The sequence below is a fragment of the Triticum dicoccoides genome, chromosome 7A (assembly GCF_002162155.2).
Source record: "Triticum dicoccoides isolate Atlit2015 ecotype Zavitan chromosome 7A, WEW_v2.0, whole genome shotgun sequence".
Classification (NCBI taxonomy): domain Eukaryota; kingdom Viridiplantae; phylum Streptophyta; class Magnoliopsida; order Poales; family Poaceae; genus Triticum; species Triticum dicoccoides.
Genome location: NC_041392.1, coordinates 590,211,716 through 590,220,522, shown reverse-complemented (window position 1 = coordinate 590,220,522; position 8,807 = coordinate 590,211,716). Strand labels below are relative to the sequence as shown.

The following is an 8,807-nucleotide window of genomic DNA, read 5'->3' as shown; positions in this document are numbered from 1 at the left end:
GGCGGGCGGGCCTCGCACCTCCTCCTCCCGCGCGCCTCCCACCCCGGCCACCGTCACCGCCCCGGCGCCCGCCTCCGCCGCCTCCCGCCCCGGCCACCAAGAAGAGCCGACCGAAGGCGCCGTCCAAGGTCGCCCCGGCCGTGAAGATGCCGCGGAAGAAGGCCGCGGTGCGGAAGAAGCCCGCGCCCCCGCCCGCCTCCGTCGCCGAACCTCCTTTCGTTGCCGTGGCCGAACCTCCTCCCGCCGCGCACGAGGTGTTCGAGAAAATGGCAATCCTTAAAGCAACTTAAGAGTTGGGTTTGAGAATTCTAGTATTTGCCCCTGTTTTTCAACCCTTAAAAGTGTCAAAAAATGGCACTTCTCAACCCTTAAAACTGCTTTGCTTTAAGGATTTGAGGGTTTGAGGATTCTATTAGTAATACTCCAATAAGCCAACCCATGTAACACAAAGTGTGCATTACCGTGACGGCGCGCCCGGACCATATCCCTTGATCAGCTGCCCGCAGGGTGTCGGGGAGTGTCGGACGGGTCGGAGCTCGCACCAAAAACACATTTCCGCACCAAAAACGTGTCGGGGAGTGTCGGAAGAGATGGATGGTTGGTGGATCATTCTATATCAATGTTGTTCTCAATAACAAATAAATAAATAAAATCGTTGTGCTCGATGCACTCAATCTAATCAAGCAGAAGACACGATCAAAGGAGTCGAGTCCATGTAACAAGCTGTCCACACCGGCAAGGTTTCTACCCCAGCAAGGATTCCTCCCTGGCAAGGTTTCGCCCCTGGCAAGATTTCACACCGGCAAGCTTCCACACATGAACGAGCTTTCTGCGCCGGCAAGCTTTCCACGCCGGCAAGCCTTCACACACCGGCAAGGTTTTACCCCGATAAAGTTTTCTCCCCGGCATGCTGCTTTATGATCATGCCACTTTTGAGCGTCAACAGGCCTCTTCTTCTTTGGTTCACGAACAAGATCCTCATCATCTTCTCCACCCGCAGTGCTTGTACTCGGATCACGATCTTCAGGGTTTTTGTGCTACCGTGAGAAGCAACTGCTTTGGTTGATATACTGCGGTCGGTCCCTCCTTTCTCTTATAGCGAGTGTTCTCTTTGTTCTTTAGGGGCGAGACCACCTCCTCCCCCGCATCTTGCTTGGATTTTGTTCTAGAATTCCTCGTCTCTTGCTTGCTGCTATGGTCAGACTTCTGGCCCCTGGAGGAATTTTCGCTGCCTGCTGGATACATGTTCTCATCAGGAGCTCGCAGTGTCAGCCCAAACGGAAGCTCTCCCTTCTCATCTCGTGTTCCTAGGTTAGAGCAGTAAAGATCCGAATGGCCCAGCCGCCCACAAGAGAAACAGAAGTATGTAATTTGTTCATATTGTATGTCATAGGAATCCACCTTCTTCCTCCTTGCCGAATCAATAAGCACCCATCTCGTAAGTGGTTTATTGACCTCCACCGAAACTCTGGCTCGGAGATAACCTCCGTTGTGATCAAACTTAGCAATCTGAACCTCTTTATCAATCATCCGGGCTATTGGGAGGCTCCATGCATCATCTCTCAAATTATAGGGTAGATTAAGAACCCTAGCCCAAACCTGCAGGCGGTCGAACTTGACCTCATCTGGGCGCATGCACTCTTCAAACTCGGCCAGGATGACCGCATTCTTGTTGCTGTGCCAAGGCGATCCTGCCCAAACTCTGTCACGATCTCGCTGAGACTCAAATTCAGCCACAAACATATTCGCTCCGCTCGAGCGAAACTGCAGTCCTCTAGGGTTTCCCCAAGCCGGTCGCAAAGCATTGCCAATGGTGTGTATATGATACTGATTGCGATACAGAACCTTACCCGCCAGCAACCACTTTACCGGAGCACCATCAAGACGGTCATCTATCACGAGAGGAGTCGCCTCCTCCTCGGATATGTCCAGCTTTCCCGACGCTTCCTCAAGTTTCTCCCTCGCCGATCTGGTGTTGCTTGATCCCGAGGTCTCCTGCGTCGTCTCCGCCGCGGGTGGTGTAGCCATCACCCTCGCCGAGTCCTTGGGGCGGCCCGCCGACGGTTTCCACGTCGAAACCCTAGCGCCGCCAGGGAGCCCTAGGTTGCGGGAAAAAAAAAACTAAGACCTCTCAGTTGTACGTTTTCTTCCGTGGAAAGGAAACCCAGCGTGCGCAAGCGGCACCGAGCCACGTCTCCTGTACCGTACATTGGTACATTGGCTGGAGCTTAGTCAAGCGAAAGCAGTGACGCTTCGGGGTCACAGCGCATCAGTTGTGCCTGTCACCGGTCAGGGCCGTAGGCTCGCATGACCCGCAAGTCTTCCCCTGCTGCGCACTACGGTGACATCTGAGATGGGCACCACGAGGAAGCTTCGCAGTTGGCACTATCATCGTTCATGCAGGGTGCATGCATGCATGTAGCTCCGTACGTACGGTGGCATGGACCCCGAGTCTTGTCCGGTTTTCCACGGATGAAAAGGGAGATGGGCGGGTGGAGCCATGAGCAACGTCGCAAGTCGCAACGGAATGAATTTGTGAAGACGTGCCGCGTGTGTGTCGTACACGCGCGTTCTTGACCGTGGAGGCGTGTTTTTTGTTGCGAGTTGCGACTTGTCCGACACTTGTCGTCACCCCGTAAGCGGCTGATCACAGGATATGGTCCGAACTAGATTTTTTTAAACATTATTTTTCATAACAAAATTTCGAAAATGTATGCCCTAATTTGAAAATGATGATCGCGTCAGCCTCACTCAGGCCGAAGAGTCAGTCCTTGATCACGCTTAGACCAAAGATTCACTCTTCGTTCAACTTAGGCCGAAGAGTTGTTTTCGGTTTACCTTGGGCCAAAGATTGGCATAACGGGGTCGAAGAGCCGTCGGCGGCGGGCCATAGGCCGAAGAGATTAACTTCGGTCAGCTTGCGACCGAAGACTAGTCTTCGGACAACGTGAGACCGAAGAGGTCGTTAGCGAGCCAGATAAGATACTCCTCGACGGCGCGCATGCCCCCAAGATCACTGACTTCAGGATCTCCAAGCTGCTCGGGAACCAGCAGGTGCACACCACAGTGACCAACATCAGGGGCACCGTAGTGGTTCCGCGACGACGCGCGGATCGATACCAAGGTGGACGTGTACAGCTTTGACGTCGTGCTGCAGGAGATGATCTCCCGGAAGTGTCTGGACCCGCTGTCCGACCAGGGCAGGAACGAGACGGTCATGCTGTTCGGGTGGGTGACCCAGCTGGTCAACAGGCAGAAGACTGAGCTCATACTGCCGAACGACGACGGACTTGCGGAGAGTGGAGAGGTTCGCGTGTGTGGTGTTCTGGTGCATCGAGCCCAACCCGTCGCTCCGGCCGACGATGCACCATGTGTTGTAGATGCTGGAGCGCGCAGTTGCTGGGGGCTGAGGTGCTACCTTACCCTCCCGCTTGTCACATGGACTCGGCTCCTTTGATCGTATCTTCTGTTTAATTAGATTAAGTACACCGAGTATAATTTTCTTTTTGCTACCGAGAACAACAATGATATACAGAACACAATAGCTATATGTAAGTCGTCAGAATTTGGATTTGGGCCACTCGAATGTTGCATGAAGGAATGAACAGCCGGAGGGAAGGAAGGAGCTCTCTGGAGATCTATTTTAGGGCGGCAGGCGGCCCCACGATCTATCTTAGGGGTGTGGTGTGGTGCAAGTTCGCGGAAAAAAAAAACTTAACTATGCTGTCTTGGACAAGATCCCACGTGGTTACTTAATTGCTCTTAACATATGTTGTCTTGGACGGGGTCGTCACAACAATGTACAATGAGCGGGCACAAAGATCGCATTATGCTCGTAACCCATCTGCTATCTTTGACGGGGTCATCACGATAGTTCACCGATGACATGTGTTCAAAACAAAAGAAAAGGTTGTAGCTGGTCACATGTAGAAGATCCACTTTGTTTGTTTAACCCAGGAAGGCAGGAAGCGGTCAAACATGTTACGCCGAGACGCAAAACAGGGACCGAAAGTCTGCAGATGGAAAGGGGGGAATGATACCTAGAAAAACACAATGTTTTTTTTTTCTTGAAAGGAATGCCTCTTGGCACTTTCTTTAAGTTTCAGAGAGGTATTACATCACTGATTACATGCGGCAGAAGAAACTCAGGTTATCATCCCACAGTACATCAGGTTCGAATCATACACATGTCTACTCCCTCCGTTCCCAAATATAAATCTTTCCGAAGATTTCAATATGGACTACACGTCAACACACTCTAAACTATATATATATATATATATATATATATATATATATATATATATATATATATATATGGAAAATGCATACTACCATCTAATGGTAGTTACCTCCACCCTCGCAGCCGTCGGATCTCCTCCAGGTACGAGCATTGATTAACGGGTTCGGTTTGACTTCTGAGTGTGCCTAGACTTTCTCTACCCGGCTAAACTGACCAGCCATATCCCCCACCTGCCCCCCAATTTATGTGGACAGATAATTACCATATATAACTACGTGCAGTCAAGCGAGCAAGCTCGATTTCAAATTATATCCACCGGCCGCCGGTGTGATGTTTCATGGGAGGTGCCATTCCAAAGGTATTACTGGTTACGGTGGTTCAATTCATTAATCCATCTTGTTTTGAATATGCAGGCTAATCTTTGATCCATTCTTCTCTGGTTTCTAGATTTAGCGTATGTACATGCATACTAGAATCGACGCCAATTCAGAAGAGATGCGTCCATTGACCGGCGGCCATGCACCACGCGCGCGCACGCCCGCCATTGCTGCCGGAGTGCCAGCGTGCTAATTATTCGTTGTTATTGTTGGAATTTTTCAGCAGGTCAAACTATGCCGCCATCTGATCTGTCGCTGTCGCCGTTGCCGACGACGTCCATCGACTCTGTTGGCTTTGCACTTCACCACGTATTGGTCAGTACTGCTCGGACACCTCGATGCATCAATCACGATGGCAACAACTATGGTGGCACATGTTAGAGGGATGTGACTGTTTCAGCACCGCCGCGGCGGCTGCGCCGACGTACGACCAGCCAAATTTATAGTTGCTAAACAAACTCTAGAGATGAGAAGATGGGCGTATGACCTGATGGAAACAAGAGAATATACTGTATATGATCGGTCGATCTCATGTAGAAGTCCATAAAATCATGGATGAACTATTTGCGCTTTTGTGTAGTACATCACTCTTATATCAAGGGATAATACTACATACTACATACTACCTACTACATACTACCTTTGTTCTACCAACAAATAATACTACATATTGCCTTGCATATTATACTCCATACTACGTTTCTTACATATGCTCTTTACTTGCAATCTACAGACTCCTTTGATCTCATATACTCCTTTCATCAGTATCAAGATGTACGCATTTCCCACTCCAAGAAAAAAAAAAGATGTGCACATTTTTTTTCTGGAGATACTCCTCTCATCTTGGAGTATGTATCTATTTTCTGTGGGAATATACTCCTTTTTTTGGATAGTATACTCCTCATTTGGACATACTCCATACTTCATACTCCTTTTTGCAGATACTTCATACTACATACTCTACAAAGTACAAATTTCTAGAATAGTAGTATATTATATACTCCATACTCTGAATAGAAATGTGGAGACTCGTAACTAGAGTTCATACTCCTAGCAAAAAGCATACATGTACTTCATATTACAACAAAATCAATGTGTTTATAATCATTCTTATCTCGTTAAGAAACGAAATAGAAAATGGTTTATCCCTCAAAAATGGAAAAAAGTTTATTCCTCCAAAAAAGAAATGGACAAAGATTTTCTTTGGCCGAGGCAAAGTTAGGTACATGACAGTGCTAATGCACAACCATACTACTACTACAACCCTAAAATCTTGTGCGTATTACATGGAAGTGTACGTGTAATTTGAGCAACCCAGGAGGCTACATGTATTCAAATAATCAACCCACCAGCACGCACATACTACATACATTTGCATGCACAGAAAATGCACCACAATATGTTCTGTTTATCTGTTCACAACGCACATACTTCACGCTACATACTCCATACTATTTTCTTAGAAAAAACTAACGTACACTATGTAAAAATGTTTTTTCAATCCAACTGAAAAATCACAATGTCACGTTCAGCGTACATATACTCATCAACATGTTGTTTGAGGTAGGCGTGAAATAAAGGTGGTGGTCGAACTAACGCATGTCACTTGCGGGATTATTTAATTAAGAGAACAAAAATTATCGGAGGAGCATGTTATCCATTCAAGATAATCTCCAGCCCCTTCTTTATAGCTAGCTTTACCCGTGATTTGTTGACAAGTTACACGTACCTCCCCACCTAAAAATCAGGGAATGCTTTATCTAGGGAATAGATTTTCTCCACCTGTTAAGTGCGGCAGCCTATGGGTTAGCGGGTTCTGCCCGCAAATGATAGCCCAGGTCTTCGTTCGCTTGCAGCTATGTTTGAGGACACGTGGAGGCTAAATAATTATATATATATATATATATGTAGTTCATACTAAAATGCCTAAAAGACTTATATTTAGGAACGGAGGGAGTAGCTAAGAAGTGTGCCAAGCCATTGGCCTCCCTGGAGCAGTGTTGAATCCTAATCATTGAAATTTTATGAGCAATGTTATTGGCGCATCTGCTTTGTTAATCATGCACACACACACACACACACACACACAAAGCCTTCGACGCCCCTGTAAAACATGAACCTTTTTGGTCTCAGTTTCTACAGACATGAACCTTTTTTTGCAACCCTTCTGCTTGTTATCTTTGCGAAGCATGAAAATCGCAATGGGTTTTCAAGCTTTTTTATTATGGTAAAGAACATCCAAATATGCTTGCAAGAACTTTGGAGGATTTTTTTTGTCATACTAAGAATTTTGGAAAAATATTTTTGCACAGAAGAGGACCGGTGTGTCCGAGAGACAGTATCTTCAAGAGGTCCAGTGATCTGTTCTGCAGCAACCTCCAAACCTAGGACGCGACGCCCCTGTAAATTATACAGTGGTTAACTACTTGCTAACAAACATTCAGAAGGTTCGGTTAACAAAATAAAATAAAAATTACCAAGGATTTTCTCAAGTGCTCCCGCATCATTGAGCAGCCTCATAAGTTCACAAAGTAACCCAGGCAGGGCTTTCCCCAGCATGCGCTGCACTTGCTCATCCTCAAAGTTCTTCCTTTTTCTTGTCTGGCCCGTCGTCAAATTGGCAGATTGCTGTGTGCCCAAGTACTCCAATGAATTCCATACAAACTCGACAACACCTGTCCCATCATCCGGGTAGGTGTCAATTGTTTCAGCTAGCACATTATCCAAGTATAGATTTTTTACTGACTCTTATCTTCCAATGGGGTTTCGTGTCACAGAATGGCAGCCCGGTTATTACTTGCATGTACTTTTCAGGATATTCCTTTTCCAGGTGCTCTAATTTCGGGCAACATCTCACAAGAAGGGATAATTTCTCCTGCTCACTCATACCAGACGGATGATTGTTCACAATTAAACAATCTTTCTCTCTGAATTCTCTCAAAAGCTTCAACAGGTGTCGAACTTCCTTTGGCAGATGCAATGCTCTGCAGAAAAGAGACTTCAGCATTCGGAAGACTACACGGTAATCTTTCCGAACCCTCCTTTCATTCTTGGGTTTCAACTTTTGAAGCTTTGAGGCCAAGACTTTGAAGTAACCCAAAGGCGTGACAAAGAAATCTGATGGTTTGAGCTTCCCACAGAAACTCCACCCAGCAAAGTGCGTTGATGAGTAAAACAACAAGACTGAGTTGATAACTCCTTTGGCAAGCGCTGATTGCATGTGGAGTTCAGAATGATTAGCTGTAGAACCTGCTACAGTGACAGTTTGGACAACTTCTTTTCCCAGGATATAGGATTCATACAATGTGCAAGCCAGAGCACCTCTTTTGGTAACAGTCAAATCAAGCAATGAAGTCTTCGGTAACACCTGCAGATTTTAAGTTAATGATTATAATGAAAAAGTACAAGAACCGACTCTACAAATCAATAGCTAAGGGGCAAGTATAAGGACTAATTCTGGAAAATATAAACATGAATGCCTAATTATGCACGAATCCAAGTAATATGAACATGGACATTTCGAACCGACTCCGCAGATCAATAGCAGAAGGGTAAATAAAAGGATAAATTCTGGATAATTTCAACATGCACACCTAATTATGCATGAACCCAGATAATATGAGTAAGTGTACACTTTGGTAACCGTATAAAGGTCCATCTCCAAGGTTAGAAAGGGTATCAATGATACATATATAGGCTTCAACGATGAAATTCAGAATATAATAAAATAGTTGTGCTAGTGAAATTTACAGTCCGTCATACCATTGTTCGCCTTTGCTTCTTCTTTCCACGTTTGACGGGGATATCCACCTTTTGTTTTTTTCAGTTAAAGCTCACTTAATCTTATTTCTCGAAACAAACCTGCAATAAAACAAGGTTCAGAATTGACAGCGTCTGTTTAGGAATGTCATAATACAACAATAAATCTATAGAAATCTTGAGTAGCATGCAACTTCTGCAGATACCAAACAATCTGTAACCTATAATCCTTCCTAGATACTCCCTCCATCCCATAATATAAGAGCGTTTTTGACTATCAAAAACACTCTTATATTATGGAACGGAGGGAGTAAATTCTTTTTGGCAAGAACTGCTTGCTGGAAACATAATTTAGCAATACATGATCTTTTATAATTGCTTCACATACGAGTATTGGGGCAAGGCATGCCATTGTCATAGTTTAGGCT

The 8,807-nt window shown here is 45.8% G+C and overlaps 1 long non-coding RNA gene across 1 annotated transcript in view; it reads right to left on the bottom strand.

Annotated features, from left to right (window-relative positions):
* Positions 1-6,693: 6,693 nt before the first annotated feature.
* The window catches only part of LOC119332182, a 6,097-nt gene continuing 3,983 nt past the window's right edge, over positions 6,694-8,807 (bottom strand). Inside the window, exons 2-4 of the long non-coding RNA XR_005160842.1 lie at positions 8,383-8,481; positions 7,098-7,987; positions 6,694-7,020 (exon numbers count right to left, since the gene is read on the bottom strand). This is a non-coding gene — a long non-coding RNA (uncharacterized LOC119332182). The remainder of the gene's footprint in view (positions 7,021-7,097; positions 7,988-8,382; positions 8,482-8,807) is intronic.